This window comes from Mixophyes fleayi, chromosome 9 (genome assembly GCF_038048845.1).
Source record: "Mixophyes fleayi isolate aMixFle1 chromosome 9, aMixFle1.hap1, whole genome shotgun sequence".
Lineage (NCBI taxonomy): Eukaryota > Metazoa > Chordata > Amphibia > Anura > Limnodynastidae > Mixophyes > Mixophyes fleayi.
Window position 1 is genome coordinate 114801582 of NC_134410.1, and position 17539 is coordinate 114819120.

A 17539-nucleotide genomic window follows, 5' to 3' on the forward strand; every position below is an offset into this window, starting at 1 on the left:
CATGCATGTGCCGTGGGTACACGCTTTGTGGAAACCTAGAGAGCTCCAAACGCTATTGTGCAGCAGCGCCGCAGAAGATGGTGGAGCTATGAAAAGAAAAATTCTAAAAAGTCACAAAGGTTACCTGTTGGTATTCCTTCTTGCTTTTTTTGATCTGTCAAAAAATAAGAGGGAACTTGGCTGCCCTGTGGACTCTAACCAAGTGAGGTTTTAGATGCATTTTTTTTTTAACACTAGTAGAAATTCACATGAAACATGCATTTTTATGCTTTCCGTGGACTCGAAACGCAGCAAGCGCATGGTAACGGATCAAGCAGCGTTCGAATAAACACAACTGCAACCCTAATGAAAATCCAAATGTTTATGGTAACTCTAGAACCATTGATTCCTATTGTCAGACAGACCTGTTCACATGCATTTTAGGACAGCACAGTGGTTAGCATTGCTATCTCACAGCACGGTGGTCATGGGTCAAAATTCCAATCAGGGCCTCTGTGGAGTTTGTTCCTCCAGCACCCCAAAGACATACTGGTGTCTGCCGACATTAACCCTAGTGTGTGTCTCTATGGGGTAGGAAATATAGATTGTAAGCTCCACTGGAGCAGAGACTAATGTGAAGGATTATTCTCTGTAAAGCGCTGTGGAATATGTAAATGATATATGTATAACTGTTATTAAATACATTTTATAAATACATTTAAAAAATACCAGCAGGTGTGTGCCTTAAATGTCTTCTACATGGAGATAATCACTGTAGTGAAGGAAATACTATTACTATGCCCATTATAACCCAGTCGGACACAAAGTAATGCTTAAAAATCAGACACTAGCTATTCCAGCAGAACAAAGTGGGACATATGGCTGATAAAAGTAGTAAGCGCTGTATATGAGCTTCAGCACCACAATATTTGTGCTGCTGCTGAACACCTGTATGTATGGAATTTTTCATTATATAGGAAGCGGGGAGGGGGGGGGGGGAACGAAAGCACCCACAATCATATTTAGGGGGCTACATGATATACACATACTACTACATCTACACACTTACATATATTTCACACAAACACCTACACAGCTATAATTGTTTTTGCATAGGGCTATGCATTTACCAGGACTTATTAAAACAGCAGCACAACCTATGTGATTATTGTATTTGCTACAAAGGCTATGGCATTGCATTCAGCAGGGCATTTTAGCAATTCTCCAAGTAAACAGCATTTACAAGCTACCAGTCTCCCACACAGAGTTACAGCATTAGGTCAGGTGACATGGGTACTATATGCACGCTGCACATCTCCCTCCAGTGTATATTAGATGTGTCACAGCCAGGCTATGCACATCCAAAGCAGCTAATTACAATCAGCAATACAGATCACTCACATCACATGACCTCCCGGCAGGGAGGGGCGGGACCTATCCACCTCAATGACTGTCCCCGCCCCCTCTGTGCGTGTCAGTATGTGCCCCAGAATTTGATTGACAGCATACCAGGGCGAATTGCAGAGGTCTTCAAAAAGAAGGGGCAGCACTGAGTGTGGTGTAGTTTACTGGTGCGAACTACACCATACAAATAATCGGTTCTATTTTTTATTCACTTTCACTAAAAGTGCACGGCTATTTCACGATTACTTTTTTATGTCTTTCTAGGCGAATATTGGAATTTGTGGCGTTAACTGCAGTCGGCAAATAGTAGGAATTAAAGAACTGAATTTGTGTTTTTAATGGAATGTAAAAAAGCTTTAATGAAATACCGTCCACCTTTCCTGTGTAGTTTTTAGATCTACTTTAAAGTGGCAAATGATTAGTATATATACCAACTTCCAAAAAGTTCTCAAAAAGGGAGGAATTAAGTTGTAGGCAATGTGCTGGCGGACATCACCACCATGTCAGTCTGTACCGCTGGTAAGGAATCTTCGGTCCTTTTCCTGCATCCCTATATGTGGTGTGAGGATAAATGAGCAGAGATACATCGCCACGGAGCCCCTTCACTGACAGTTATGGAGGCCCACTGGGCAGCACTATATCCCCCCTAAGCCTCTGTTGTCCGGGTGCTGCCATAAAGAAATTCCTCAAAGTGAACATTTCCATGAAAACGATCTACTCAAACATTCAAACACTACAGGAATAATGAAGCTAATAAATAATAATGTGGCATATACTGATGTTGCTAGTTTGGCAGTTTACTTACTCATCTCCCAGGATGTAGAGGCAAATGTTAGAGAACAAAGTCATTTATACAGTGCCTCTTACCTCACGATGTGCCAGAACGCACTCATATAAAAGGGACATGACCGCATCAAAATGGGTCCTGTCACGTTCACCAAGAGCAACCCCATCATCATCAGTTATTTATATAGCGCCACTAATTCCGCAGCGCTGTACAGAGAACTCATTCACATCAGTCCCTGCCCCATTGGAGCTTACAGTCTAAATTCCCTAACATACACACACACGCACACACACAGACCAGGGTCAATTTGATAGCAGCCAATTAACCTACTAGTATGTTTTTGGAGTGTGTGAGGAAACCGGAGCACCCGGAGGAAACCCACGCAAACACGTGGAGAACATACAAACTCCACACAGATAAGGCCATGGTTGGGAATTGAACTCATGAGCCCAGTGCTGTAAGGCAGAAGTACTAACCACTAAGCCACTATGCAGCCCACATGCCCATCCATAAAAAGCACCCTGTATTACCACATTCACCAGTAGCATGAGTGTGTGTCTCCCGCCCAGTGCATTCATGACAATCGGGACAAATGTTTTGACTGTCGGGCGGCTGGACAGTCTTCTATAATCGGTGCTGGGAAGGTATTATTAATAATATTTACATACACATTGTAGATTTAAGAATGCACAGGACACAGCATCAGTATCAGTATTAACATTGGGCACATTGATTGCAGTTGTTTGTACTATTAGCACAGATAATACTGAATATAATTAACATTGCATCCCTAATTAATATCTCCAGCAAAGGATTTTCTTGTCTGTGTTTGGGCCATTTGATTGGCTGCATTTTTAATAGCAAGACTCCAGAAAGGAATAACCCATGCACAGCACATTCCTTTATATCAATATTTACCGCTTTTGTGTCTCCTAATTCCCTTCTATTATCAAGTTTAAAAAGATTTTCTCAGCATAGTCTATTGCATGTCTGTGGTTTTATTTTCCAATTACTGAACCGAGGACGACACTATGAAAGATTACAATTCAAAATCTATATTATGTTTATACTGCTGGTTAAAGGTGATAATTTATGAGTGATAGATCACCGTGCAACCGATACACATACGGAGGCCAGCAGTCAGCTGGGATCAAAACATCTATTTTGCTGCCCGTAATAGCAGCCTTCTGCGTTTGCATCAACATCAGACCAGGTAGCCCAGCGAAGGATCAAATAGTGCAGTTGAGTCCATTTATCTAAAGAAATTGGGCTATGGACCTGTCAGAGTGCTTGATATTTTGAGATTTTTCTAAAGCACACATTATACTTTTTTTTTATGAGGAATGAAGAGGTGTAATTTCCTGTTTGGCTTGAGCATTTACAATGTGGATATAGGTGCATACATACTTGTTTCCTGGGATTCTTTTTAATGTGTATTGCCGTGGTGATAGCAGGGCCTGTGTGTACAATCTATTTCATTTTTTTAATGAATCCAAACACAATTTCAAATGAACTTGCTAATATGTACTGTAGTGTGCATGTTAAAAAAAGACGGCTTTATTTGGAACACAGGTGTGGAAAAGGTACAATAGAGGTCGTTTAAAATTTGTGTGCACAATGCATAAAAACATCTCGTTTTGGCCACTTTATTATGTACACCTGCTCGTTAATGAATATATATAATCAGCCAATCATGTGGCAGCTACTTAATGCATAAAGGCATGCAGTTATGGTAAAGAGGCTCAGTTGTTGTTAAGACCAAACCCCAGAATGAGGAAGAAATGTGACTTGGAATAATTGTTGGTGCCAGACAGGGTGGTTTGATTATCTCAGAAGCTGCTGATCTCCTGGTATTTTCATGCACAACAGTCTCTAGAGTTTGCAGAGAATGGTGTGCAAAAAACTCCAAAACATCCAGCGAGCGACAGTTCTGTGACCGAAAATGCCTCGTTAATGAGAGGTTCAGAGAAGAGTGGCCAAACTGGTTTAAGCTTAACCGTGCATGCAGCAGTGGATGCAGAAGAGCATCTCTGAACGCACAGAATGTCAAACCGTGAAGTGGATGCAAGCCCGGCGCTCCCATTAGGAAAGGTTAGGCACTTGCCTAGGGCGCAGTGCTCTGAGGGCGCCACAGGATGGTAAAGGACTTTAAAACTGTGCGGCGTCCGCTGACCATACCTGTCACGGCCGCCGCACAGCATTCAGATGCATGGGGAGGGGGGGAAGAGGCTATTGCTCACCACCGCCGCCTCTCTGCTCCGTCTCCTCTCCTCCACTCACTAGTGTCAGTGAGTGGAGGGGAGGAGACGGAGCAGAGAGGCGGGGGTGGTGAGACAAGGTAAGGAAAGACGGGGTGAGGGGGGAGGAGGGAACCGATTTTTGCGTGGGGGGGAGGGGGGGCGCTGCCGATTTTTGCGGGGGGGGGGGCGCCAATTTTGTAAAAATGCCTAGGGCGCCATGGACCCTAGCACCGGCCCTGAGTGGATGGGCTTCAGAAGACCACACCGGGTTCTACTCCTGTCTGCTAAGAACAGGAACATGAGGCTACAGAGGGAAGGGGCTCAACAAAACTGGACAGTTGAAAATTGGAAAAATGTTGCCTGTTCTGACCAATCTCATTTTCCGCTGCATGTTTGTTGCTGGCCCTGTGCATCAGTCTACCCATTTTCTACTGGCTCCTTCTAGCAGGATAATGTCACAAAGCAGACGTCCTCTCAAGCTGCTTCCACGAACAGGACAATCGGTTCAGTGTACTCCAGTGGCCTCCACAGTCACCATATCTCAGCCCAAATAAGCACCTTTGGGATGTGGTGGAAGGGGAAAGTCGCAGCATGAATGTAAAGCAAACGATCCCCTAAGGCAGGGGTGTCCGTTATTACGGTAATCCTGTGCGGAAAAACCGTTAATATGGTAATTTACTTGCTGGATTTCAGCTCGCAGCTCGAGGAGCTGCGAGCTGAAATCCAGCGAGGGATTACCGTATTAACAGTAATAGTTTTTACGCGCTCGATCCCGCGGACAATTGAATACCCCCCTTAGGGTATCCAAATTTTTTTTCAAGGCACCCCTAAGCCAAAATAATTACCAAGTAGTCCCCCGCCTTGCTTACCACTGTCTTTTAGCATTTGGTTAGATCGGTTGCTATGCACTGTTTAACATACCAACCAATCACAGCAGAGTGCAAGTAACGGAACGCTTCCTTCCCGTATTGTGGCAACTGATTCTATTTTGCTGGTTTCTGAGCGTGCTTTGTGCTCCAACCTACTGAGGACACCAATGGATGTTTGCTCAAATGGTTCAGAATTCTAAACTTACTGCTGCGCAGCACACATGGAATCATGCTACATTTATTATGTTATAAATAAACAAGAAATACAACAACATTCTCCCAACATTTCTTTCTACACATTCAGCCCTCTGTGTTACCCAATGTAGGCTTTGTGGGTTCCAACATTAGAATGACAGCCATATGTGGGTTAGCAAGGGAAGTGTTATTAAAAACAATGAAAATATTAGCCAGCGTATAGACATGAGGATCGTTTGATACCTAGACCTACTCCCTACACCAGTCGTCTTCCTCCTCAGTGCCTCCATTCCCACTGGGTACAGTATCACTGACTAATCAGATTGCTCTTCCTCCTGCATTAGTGTATGAAGAGTGCCCCAGTGGTTCTGAGGAGGGTATTGGAAGGCTGAAGAAGTCCCAGAGAGCTTCTTGTAGACTGTGGGCCCGAGTCATTAAGGCAAACAAAAAGAGTAAATGTTCTCCGGGACAAACCATGTTACAATGCAAATTAGTTTATTATTTTGCACATGATTAAAATATTGGCTGTTTTTTTCATGAATGGCACAAATACTTGACAGCTTTATTTTTACACTAAAATATAAAGTTGATCTAGGACATGCCCTACCCCAACTATAAATCTGCCATCACATTTTAAATTTACCTCCACCTCCAATGCAACATGGTTTTGCCGTGGGGCAAAGTTACTCCTTTTCTATGCTTTGCTCTCCTTAATGAATCAGGCCCAGTGTCTGTAGAAGCGCCCGGGGTGGTATGTTCAATCAAGTTTTTTGTTTTTTTTTAAATGGTCTTTCCTGACACTCTTGGGAGAGCACCACATAGATTTATTATTGAGCATATAGATAAGGAAGTTGTACTTGTATATGTCTGGAAAATAACAGGCAATGAAGATGAAGTAAACCACGTTCAGGGACGTCCCCTTCAATATTCGATATGGAACACATGTAAGTGCAAATAAGGGATGATGGTAAGTTGGGCATACACGCATTTGCTCTGCGCATGCCCGCAATTAATAGTATACACATAAGCAGTAGCGGATCCAGGGGGGGCACAAACACAATCAGAGCTGCCGGGAAGCACAATCTCCCTGCCTCAGGGGCAAACACAGGATTCGTAAAGGGGGGTTTCCACATCATGCCGCCAGTGGGCGTGACCAGCATGTATGGGGGTGTGGCTATAATTTTAGACAGTGATTGGCTGCTCTCCAACTCTTCCTATCCCCATAATATACATGGGCAATGCTGTCTGCACTACTGTTAGGTGCACGCAGCTCTCCCCTTTCAAGCAGAGCTGTGTGAAGCGGGAGCAGGGTCCAGCCACCTCAATTATACAGTGCCCCAGGCTTAGAGGGGGGTTTCCAGGCACTAGGAAACCCCCCCCCCCCTCGGTTTGCCTATGTGCCTGTCTCTACCGAACGGACCTGCACATAGTGTGCAGCCGCAGGCAGTCTTAACAATCAAAAAGGGGGACTAAATCGCCCCCCGTACAATACAATTCAAGATCCGCTCCTACACATAAGGGTGTATGGAGAGTTTGTAGTATCTTGCGCCTCCTTACCACTGGGGAGACAGAACGTGGAAGGGAGGAGACGCGCAAATGCAGACTGAGTACAATAACAGCATGTTTGCATAATTGCAAACGATCCTGACCTGTCAGTAGCCACATCTTTTTGCGGATACCTAGCCGGAATGGTCCGTGCTGACGATGATCCAACGTTTAAATAAACTTTGAGAAAAATGACTTATACCCCCTACTGATAACACAATATTAGAAAAGTACTTTAAAAACAACATATTTTGTATTACCTTAGTGTAAGCAACAACTGTTTTAAAACCGTTTAATAAAAAACAGGAAAATGCATAGAAACCAATCCTACAAACCCTTATGAACATATTGTCAGAAATGCGGTCACAATTTAATAGTGAATAAAGTGAACACTGAAAAAAATAAAACACAGTATTTGTCGCAGTTCCCGCTACAGGTGATAAATGTGAATGCAAAATTTGCTAATCTTCTATGACCATTTGAATTATTACCTGTGGAACATCGTGTACTTGTATCTTGTAGTAATTTCTGAAACAAAGTAAGTTTAAAACTGTGGATCTAATGTAACTATTCCCTAGATGCTTTTCTGACATCAAGTGCCTTCAAAATAATCCATTTGATGTCCAGTTGTTATTTTGTAGTCATCGACTTGCTCTTCCCATAAATGCACATAGCAGACTTTACATATTAACTTAAACGCATCAAGCATAAGAGGCAACATGAAAACCAGAACACTGAGAAAGATTAACACACTTCCTCTTCCGTTTAGTTATCTCTTACCTACTAATCTAAACTCATCATTGCACGAATGCTTATCGTTACAGCTGCCTACACTTTCTTGGTAACCGTATTTACAGTCAGTTGACAAATACAAAGTTGTAAGAAAAGAAGTCAGATCAATTAGTTAACATGTACAGATATCATCATCAGTTATTTATATAGCGCCACAATCAGGGGCAAACACAGGATTTGTAGAGGGGAGTTTCCACACCACGCCACCAGTGGGCGTGACCAGCATGCATGGGGGCGTGGCTATAATATTAGACAGTGCTTGGCTGCTCTCTAACTATTCCTATCCCCATAATATACATGGGCAATGCTGCGTGCACTACTGTTAGGTACTCTCCCTTTTCAAGCAGAGCTGTGTGAAGTGGGAGCAGGGTCCAGCCACCTCAATTATACAGTGCCCCAGGCTTGGAGGGGGGGGGGGTTTCCATGCACTAGGAACCCCCCCCCCCCAACCCTCGGTTTGCCTATGATAATATAGATTTATCTTGTTTTAAACTGGAATAGGAAAGTGTTAGTTATACCACTTTCAGATTGCCAGCCCGGCAATATCTCAGGTATACAAACCCAGGGTTTTGCTGGAGGACAGTGCCACCCACCATGCCAAATACCCAGGTAGAACGTGTTCACACTGAATATGGGTCTGCCTGGGTCTCCATGGCAACATCACAAGGGGTGCTCTGATTGGCTCCTCTTGTGATTTTTTTTTTTTTTACTTTACAATGGTGTTCGGTGAGACCCGGGTTGAAAACCCTCCAAAAGACCCGGGTCTAATTCCCCAGTCACCCGACCCGGGTAGATGCCCTGGGACCCATTCACACTGAGACTAGACCCCGGTCGTCGGGGCTCCCCCCGGCAATAACCCGGGTCTTTTAGGCAGTGTGAATGGGGTATAAATGTATTAATTTCCATTCTCCTCGACATCCGATGTGAAATTTAGCTGCATTTGAGGCACAAAGTAAATGAAATAATATAACTATAGAAAACTATAACTTCCAATATTTAGAAAACTGTAACAAGATATGGGATCTAATTATCATCCTCATCATCATCATTTATTTATATAGCGCCACTAATTCCGCAGCGCTGTACAGAGAACTGGTTCACATCAGTTCCTGCCCTATTGGAGCTTACAGTCTAATGCCCTAATATAGACACACACACACACACAGACAGGATCAAGATCCAAATTTGATAATTTTTCTTCTCTTGTATGTATCTTATAATTCTCTTTTTGCTTAGTTAGTTTATGAGAAGCAGCAGCACTCTGACAATTATGTAGGGACCCTGGGGTGGGCCACCTCCTGAACCCATAAGCCAGGAGGGAAAAATAATGTTGGCAGTACGGTGGCTCAGTGGTTAGCACTTCTGCCTCACAGCACTGGGGTCATGAGTTCAATTCCTGACCATGGCCTTATCTGTGTGGAGTTTGTATGTTCTCCCTGTGTTTGCGTGGGTTTCCTCCGGGTGCTCCGGTTTCCTCCCACACTCCAAAAACCTACTAGTAGGTTAATTGGCTGCTTTCAAAAAATTTAACCTAGTGTCTGTGTGTGTATGTTAGGGAATTTAGACTGTAAGCTCCAATGGGGCAGGGACTGCTGTGAATGAGCTCTCTGTACAGCACTGTGGAATCAGTGGTGGAATATAAATAAATAAATAAATGGTGATGATGATGATGATGTAGAATCCAGAGCCAACAGTATCTTAACCAGAATGTCCAGCACAGAAAACCAGCCTACACTGCAGCTATTATCTCTGATAATGAAGCCTTGAAGTCAGTGGATGTCTAATCTGCAGAAATAGACTTTCTGGAAACAAAAGTTTGAATGAGTACATTTTTTTGTTTTGTTTTACATGCTCTATTGTAACACATTAACAGAGACAAAAGAAAGTGAAAATGATTATCCTATCAAAGGAAATAGGATACATAACCTTATTTAAGGTTAAAACAACCAAACTTTCACTACCTTTTCTTATTCATTTGTAATTGTTTATTGTTCTTTGGCAGTGAGCCTGTCTCTAAGAAAAGCCAGCATGCATTTTGCTTGCAAGTTCATTGGCACGCCGTGTGTAACGGAAACTGTGAGATGTTTCTTTTGTATGTTACAACAGGATGAATAAACTGAGTGGGGGGCTTCATTGAGAGCGGTGAGAGATTGTGATCCTTCTTTATGGGAGCTGTAAAGCTGGGTACACACTAGTGGATTTTACTTCAGATGTGATAATGATTTTACTAACGACTGAAAGTCCCAATGATCATCATCATCATTTATTTATATACACGCCACTAATTCTGTAGCGCTGTACAGAGAACTCACTCACATCAGTCCCTGCCCCATTGAAGCTTACAGTCTAAATTCCCTAATATACACACACACAGACAGACTAGGGTTAATTTGATAGCAGCCAATTAACCTACCAGTATGGTTTTGGAGTGTGGGAGGAAACCAGAGCACCCAGAGGAAACCCATGCAAACACGGGGAGAATATACAAACTCCACACAGATAAGGCCATAGTTGGGAATCAAACTCATGACCCCAGTGCTGTGAGGCAGAATTGCTAACCACTGAGCCACTGTGCTGCCAGATGATCATAACTAAGGGTGTGCACCGGCCACTTTTCGTGTTTTGGGTTTTGGGTTCTGATTAGCTTCAGGTTTTGGGTTCTGATTGGTTTTGCCAAAACACCCCACTCAAGGTTTTGGTTCTGATTTAGGGTTTTGGGTTCTGTTTTTTTTTTAAAAGCATAAAAAGTGCTAAAATACATATTAAATTTTTTTTTCACTCTTACACTATTATTAACCTCAATAACATTCATTTCCACTCATTTCCAGTCTATTCTGAACACCTCACACCTCACAATATTTTTTTTAGGCCAAAAGGTTGCACCGAGGTAGCTGGATGTCTAAGCTAAGCGACACAAGTGGGCGGCACAAATACGTGGCCCATCTAGGAGTGGCACTGCAGTGGCAGACAGGATGGCAGTTTCAAAAGCTAGGCCCCAAAGAGCACATAATGCCAAAAAAAGAGGTGCAAGATGGAATTGTCCTTGGGACCTCCCACCCACCATTATGTTGTTGAAATAGGACATGCGCACTTTAACAATTTTTGACTGCAGGAACAGTGAACGTAGTTAAATATTGCAGTACTAATTTTTCTGGACTGCAGGAACAGTGAACGTAGTTAAATATTGCAGTACTAATTTTTTTTTGACTGTAGGAACAGTGAACGTAGTTATATATTGCAGTAGAAATTCCTTTTTACTGCAGGAACAGTGAACGTAGTTAGATATTGCAGTAGAAATTCCTTTTTACTGCAGGTACAGTGAACGTAGTTAGATATTGCAGTAGAAATTCCTTTTTACTGCAGGTACAGTGAACGTAGTTAGATATTTCAGTAGAAATTCCTTTTTACTGCAGGAACAGTGAACGTAGTTAGATATTGCAGTAGAAATTCCTTTTTACTGCAGGAACAGTGAACGTATTTATATATTGCAGTAGAAATTCCTTTTTACTGCAGGAACAGTGAACGTAGTTAGATATTGCAGTAGAAATACCTTTTTACTGCAGGAACAGTGAACGTAGTTAGATATTGCAGTAGAAATTCCTTTTTACTGCAGGAACAGTGAACGTATTTATATATTGCAGTAGTATTTTTTTTATACTGCAGGAACAGTGAACGTAGTTAGATATTGCAGTAGAATTTTTTGTATACTTTTTTTATAATTTATTTATAATTTTTTTTATCATTTTTTTATAACAATGGACTCAGCAGGACAGAGCACAGGACACAGCACCACTAAAAATTCTCATCCATGGTAGAGACATCCTGAGAGATACATGGGATAACCCAAGTGAACATATCAAGGGAAAAAATAAAGGAAGATTATATTTGTGCCAATTATTTGTCTACATGTTCTACATCTAATGCCCATAAGAGAAAATACATTTACTCCAATATGCAAGTAAATGATAGCCTCCAGTCATGAAGGTGTTAAGTGTTTTATATATGGTAGAAATATCAACCCCTTTTATCAGGATCAAACTCCAGCAACTCCTGTTGCACGCTTTGTTTTTAGTTTGTGTAGCCTCATTCAGTGATAATAGAGTTTTTCCCCTTTCTACAACATCAATAGGCCGCCTTTCCTTATCTCCAAAACAGATTAAGTCTAAAAACCCAACCTCCCGCTTCCCTGATCAATGCCCGACTGAAGATGGCGGCGGCAAGCGGGGAATTTATAGAATCCGAGTATCGCGAGATCCGACGGCGGGATTTGGAGTCAGAGCCTCGTTTTCACTGTTTCTCCCCCCTGGAAATACCCGAACAGTGCTCGGATCGCCCTCGGATCCGCACTTTTCAGCAGATGGTTATGAGAGATGAAGATCACAGATCTGAAGATAAATCGTGTATAGTGTGTATGCATGAATCGTTATGATTTATGATGAGCGGGCTCGGATTATCGCAATCCGAGCCCGCTCATCATAAATCATAACGATTCATGCATACACACTATACACGATTTATCTTCATATCTGTGATCTTCATCTCTCATAACCATCTGCTGAAAAGATCGTGACTGTACACACTCTACAGAGATCTTCTTACGCTGCTGGTCGTTACTGCGTACACACTACTACATCTGCTCGACATTGTTCCATCAATGTTCGGGATTTTTACTAGGAAGTTTATAAAATCAAATCAACAGATGCAATGTGTTTTTGGTACAATAAAACATGATCGAGGGAGCATGCACACTCTGCAATATATGACCAATAATTATTATTATTACCATTTATTTATATAGCGCCACTAATTCCGCAGCGCTGTACAGAGAACTCACTCACATCAGTCCCTGCCCCATTGGAGCTTACAGTCTAAATTCCCTAACATACACACACACACATAGACAGACTAGGGTCAATTTGATAGCAGCCAATTAACCTACCAGTATGTTTTTGGAGTGTGGGAGGAAACTGGAGCACCCAGAGGAAACCCACGCAAACACAGGGAGAACACACAAACTCCTCACAGATAAGGCCATGGTTGGAATTGAACTCATGACCCCACTGCTAAAAGGCAGAAGTGCTAACCACTGAGCCACCATGCATCAGTGTGTACCCAGCTTAACGAATTGATGAGCCAGGCAAGATCTGCTCTGATCCCTCAGCGAACGTGACTGCTGACCAGTACAGATCTGCCGTTGTGATTGAGTAGTTTTTAATTCAGCCATATTTTTTGGTGGTGTCACTGATGGGCATGTTGTCAATATTGCCTGTCTTACTTGTTAAAAGAAACAACGGGGGAATTAGAAACAAGGGTTAGTTATTCTGAAATGACATCCGAGCACCAATGTTTGCTGTTGGTACAGACTTATCTTCACTTTGATTTTAGACAAATATATACCTAATCGTGGTGTGAATCACAACTGATTTGTAAATATATTGTACTTATTTAAAGTGGTACTAAAGCCAACAGCATGCTGTGATACATTGTAGGCAGTAAACTCTATGGTCTTGCCTTTTTTTTTTAAATGTCAGAACAGTTCTGGCTAATCAGAAAATTAGTCAGACTTTGCTCAGCTCATGTGTCTGAGTGCTGACATATTTCCATGAAAGTCTATCCCACATTCTTAAGCTAGGCACACACTACAGAATTTTCCACCAACTTTTTATGCTAAGCGATTTTACATGTGATCGATGGTCCTAACATACACACACACACACAGAGAGAGATTAAGGTCAATTTGATAGCAGCCAATTAACCTACCAGTATGTTTTTGGAATGTGGAAGGAAACCGAAGCACTTGGAGGAAACCCACATACAAACTCTGCACAGATAAGGCCATGGTCAGGAATTGAACTCATGACTCCAGTGCTGTGAGGCAGAAGTGCTAACCACTAAGCCACCATGGTGCCCTAAATAGATGTCTGTAATGAATTGAATTGAATTTTTGTTTGTATTTAACTATATTTTAGATGGTAAATGGTGACTTTACACATTTATTAAAATCCGTCAAGACATTATTCTCTCTGCATATAACACGTCATTACATTAAAATATTGTGTACAAATAGGATACTGTGACTTTTGCATTTACTATTAACAAGTTATCCCTACTTTTTCTCTATGCTATCTTGGGGCGTAAGTGTACACAATTGTTACTCCTGATGTAAACCTGGCATATATATGCTAACAAAACCATACACACACTTTCTGACATGCACTTACATGGTGTCCATTCATATGTTATCTGCAGCATTCACATGCTTATGCTCAGTGCAATGTAATGCAGTTCTTATTAATTACATAGTACACTATGCTGCAGGGGAGCTTTGAGAACACACTTTGCATGCTCTGTTAAAAGATAGGACACAGTACAAAGTTTTGTATACGCTATTAACAGAAGTTGTTTTCCAGTGTTGGTGGCTTTAGCTCTCAGAGTAAATAGTTCTATTATTAAACAATTGTTTTTGCTCTCAGTGCGTAAAGCTGGGTACACACTACACAGTTTTCATCCAATAATCGGCTAAATCAGCCGACATACGACTGCTCGTTCAAAAGTCGGGTCAGTGTGTGCAGGGACACGATGGTCAAAAGTCTGCCCAAATGGACGATTGTCGCCTCATTTGGTTGGTCGTACCGTTTAATATTTTCGTTCCAATCTCGTTTCCGCTGTGTAGTGTGTATAAACTTCCGACCGATCCACAACAGTGAGTATGAAATTACAGTCATTGCTCACGACAACATGGCTGTAAAAAGTCACTAAAGGGACGTCCACTCTTCCCTTTATCGTCCTAAACAAGGCTAGTGTGTATGCAGTCCATTGACCGAGCGATCGGACCATTCATCGCATGTAAAATCGCTCTGCATAAAAAGTTGGTTGAAATTTCTGTAGTGTGTACCCAGTTTAAGGAAGTGAGTGGCGTCATACTAGGCGTAAGTAAGTGCTTTAGGGGTCTATGTATTAAGTATTTATTTACCTTAAATTATACGTAAAAGGCTGTATCAGGGCCAAGGCCATCTTAACAACATTATGGGCCCCCGGGCATAGCAGTGCACCGGGGCCCTATGTATATATATATATATGTGTGTGTGCATACAAAAAAAGTGATTATGTGTATTTATATATTTACATATATATCACTTTTTTTTTTTTCAAATTAACTTACCTTTCAATCGCCCTGTTCTTCGAGTCTGATCCTCTTTTCTTCTTCGTCGCTGCCCTGCGCTTCTCCGTGCTGCACTCCTCCGCGCTGTGCTCGCAGTGAATGTGGGGAATGATGATGTCATCACGCCCGACATTCACAGCAGCACGGAAGAGGGGACCAGGGAGGGAGCCGGATCGTCACCTGACCTGAACAGTCAGATGATCGCAAAAGGTGAGGGTTTTTTTTCTCTTTTTTTTTTTTTTTCCCTATAGGAGTCCTGCCTCGGGTCCCCTTGTCCTCTGGGCTCCCGGGCACCTGCCCATCGTGCCCAGTCGGAAAGACAGCCCTGATCAGGGCTAATTGCCAATAGGCTAAAGCATTTGCTATCAAACATATCTCCTGCTTTATCCAAACTAACGCTTATCGCAGTGGTTCCCAAACTGTGTGCCGCGGCTCCCTGGGGTGCCACGGCGATCTCAAAGGGGTGCCACAGCCAGTACCAGTGGTAAGCAAGGCGGGAGACTACTAAGTAACTATTTTGGCTTAGGGGTGCCTTGAAAAAATTATGGAGACCCTAAGGGTGCTGAGAGAGTTTGGGGTCCACTGGCTTAGCGGCTGAAGTCTATGGCACTGCATTGCAAATACAATGGATAGAGGGATCTTTTAGGATCCCTCCCCCTGTCAAATTATTGGGGGATGCACAGTTAGGTCATTCAGGGGATAGAATGAGAAAGCTTTCTCAATGGAATTGTCTTCACCAGACAGCCTCCGGAGCTTGAACAAGATCATACATTGATATGAATAGGCGTCTCTTATGGATGTGATCAGCAGCAATATGAGATGATATTTTATGGGCCAAAAATGCAGTCCTACATATATAGGCCTCTTAGTGTCCTGAGTTTATTTTGCCTTATTAATATTAACTTTAAAAAAGCACAATTGCCATTGGGCCTGATTCATTAAGGAAAGCAAATAATTGAGTAAGTTTTCTTACTCAAGTTTTCTGGACAAAACCATATTGCAGTGCAAATGGTACAAATTAGTTTATTATTTTGTACATAAGTTAATAGCTTATTTGTACACTGAAATTTAAAGTTGATCTAGGACATGCCCTACCCCAAATATAAATATGTCACTACATTTTAAATTTACCTCCACCTCCAATGCAACATGGTTTTGGCTTACTTACTTACTTACTTTTGTTTAACTTTCCTTAATGAATCAGGCCCATTATAGGGATGTTAAAAGTTCAATGTTTAATACACTTTACATAGTTGTCAGCACACAGCCGGCCGTGTAAACTCAGTTCCTGTTACATTATCGCTGATGAGCTCTATGAATATTGCAGACAGAGTTCTAAGAATGTAATAGTGATCCTGTGATAGGAAGTTAGAGTTTACACTGCCTGTTATATGCAAGCGCTGAGCTAAATCTAAACTGTGACACTAGCCTCAAAGGTGGCAAGCACAGTCACTAAAATCACATTGAAGTAGTCCTTTATAAATCAACATGCATAGTATACTTTGTAGTGTCTTCAATGGTCATTCTTCTAAAACAAATAATGAAATATTACAGTTTTCATCGTTAATATTGTTCACTTAATAATAATTATTTATTATTTGACTTCCTGGAGAATTAAAAAACATTTTAATCCGATTGGGGAGGGGGTGGGGAATCCATGTAGATACAGAAAACCCCCACACAGTGCCTGGTCAAACAGTTTAATAACATCAGACCATAGAATCTTCTTCCACTTGTATTGTGGATCTTCCCACTCACTCTAGGTGAAATTTCATGTGAGTTTTGTTCAGCAATGGTTTTCTTTTGGAACCCCTGCCATAAAGTGCAGATAAGTGACTGGGCCCTAGGTTCCCAAAGTGTCCTCCGCGGCTCCCAGGGGTGCCGCAGCCCTGTCGTAGGGGTGCCGCAGCGAGGAAAAGAAAAAAAAACCAGCAAATAAAAACGTATCAATCCGGCGGCGCTCGGGACCCAGCATCCTCCTCCCTCCTCGCTTCTCACTGAATGTCGGGCGTGATGTCATCACGCCCAACATTCAGTGACAAGTGGCAGAGAGGAGGATGCTGGGTCCCGAGCACCGCCGGATTGGTAAGAAAACAGAAGAAAAGACAGAAGAAATAGACGAAAGAAGGTCAAGTATGGTAGGTAAAGAAACGGAGGGGAATGGTGATAGGAAACAGCAGTGGAGGGGCAAAAGAATGAAGGAGGGGGCAGAGTAAGGATGCAGAGGGGGCAGAGTAAGGATGCAGAGGGGGCAGAGTAAGGATACAGAGGGGGCAGAGTAAGGATGCAGAGGGGGCAGAGTAAGGATGCAGAGGGGGCAGAGCGAGGATGCAGAGGGGCAGAGCGAGGATGCAGAGGGGCAGAGCGAGGATGCAGAGGGGGCAGAGTGAGTGGATGCAGAGGGGGCAGAGTGAGTGGATGCAGAGGGGCAGAGTGTGTGGATGCACAGGGGGCAGAGTGTGTGGATGCTCAGGGGGCAGAGTGTGTGGACGCAGAGGGGCACAGAGTGTGTGGATGCAGGGGCACAGAGTGTGGATGTAGGGGGCACAGAGTGTGTGGATGCAGG

General features: G+C 42.6%; 1 long non-coding RNA gene across 4 annotated transcripts in view; it reads right to left on the reverse strand.

Annotated features, from left to right (window-relative positions):
• The window catches only part of LOC142101036 (uncharacterized), a 201232-nt gene that overhangs the window by 95849 nt on the left and 87844 nt on the right, over nt 1-17539 (reverse strand). The window lies entirely within an intron of this gene.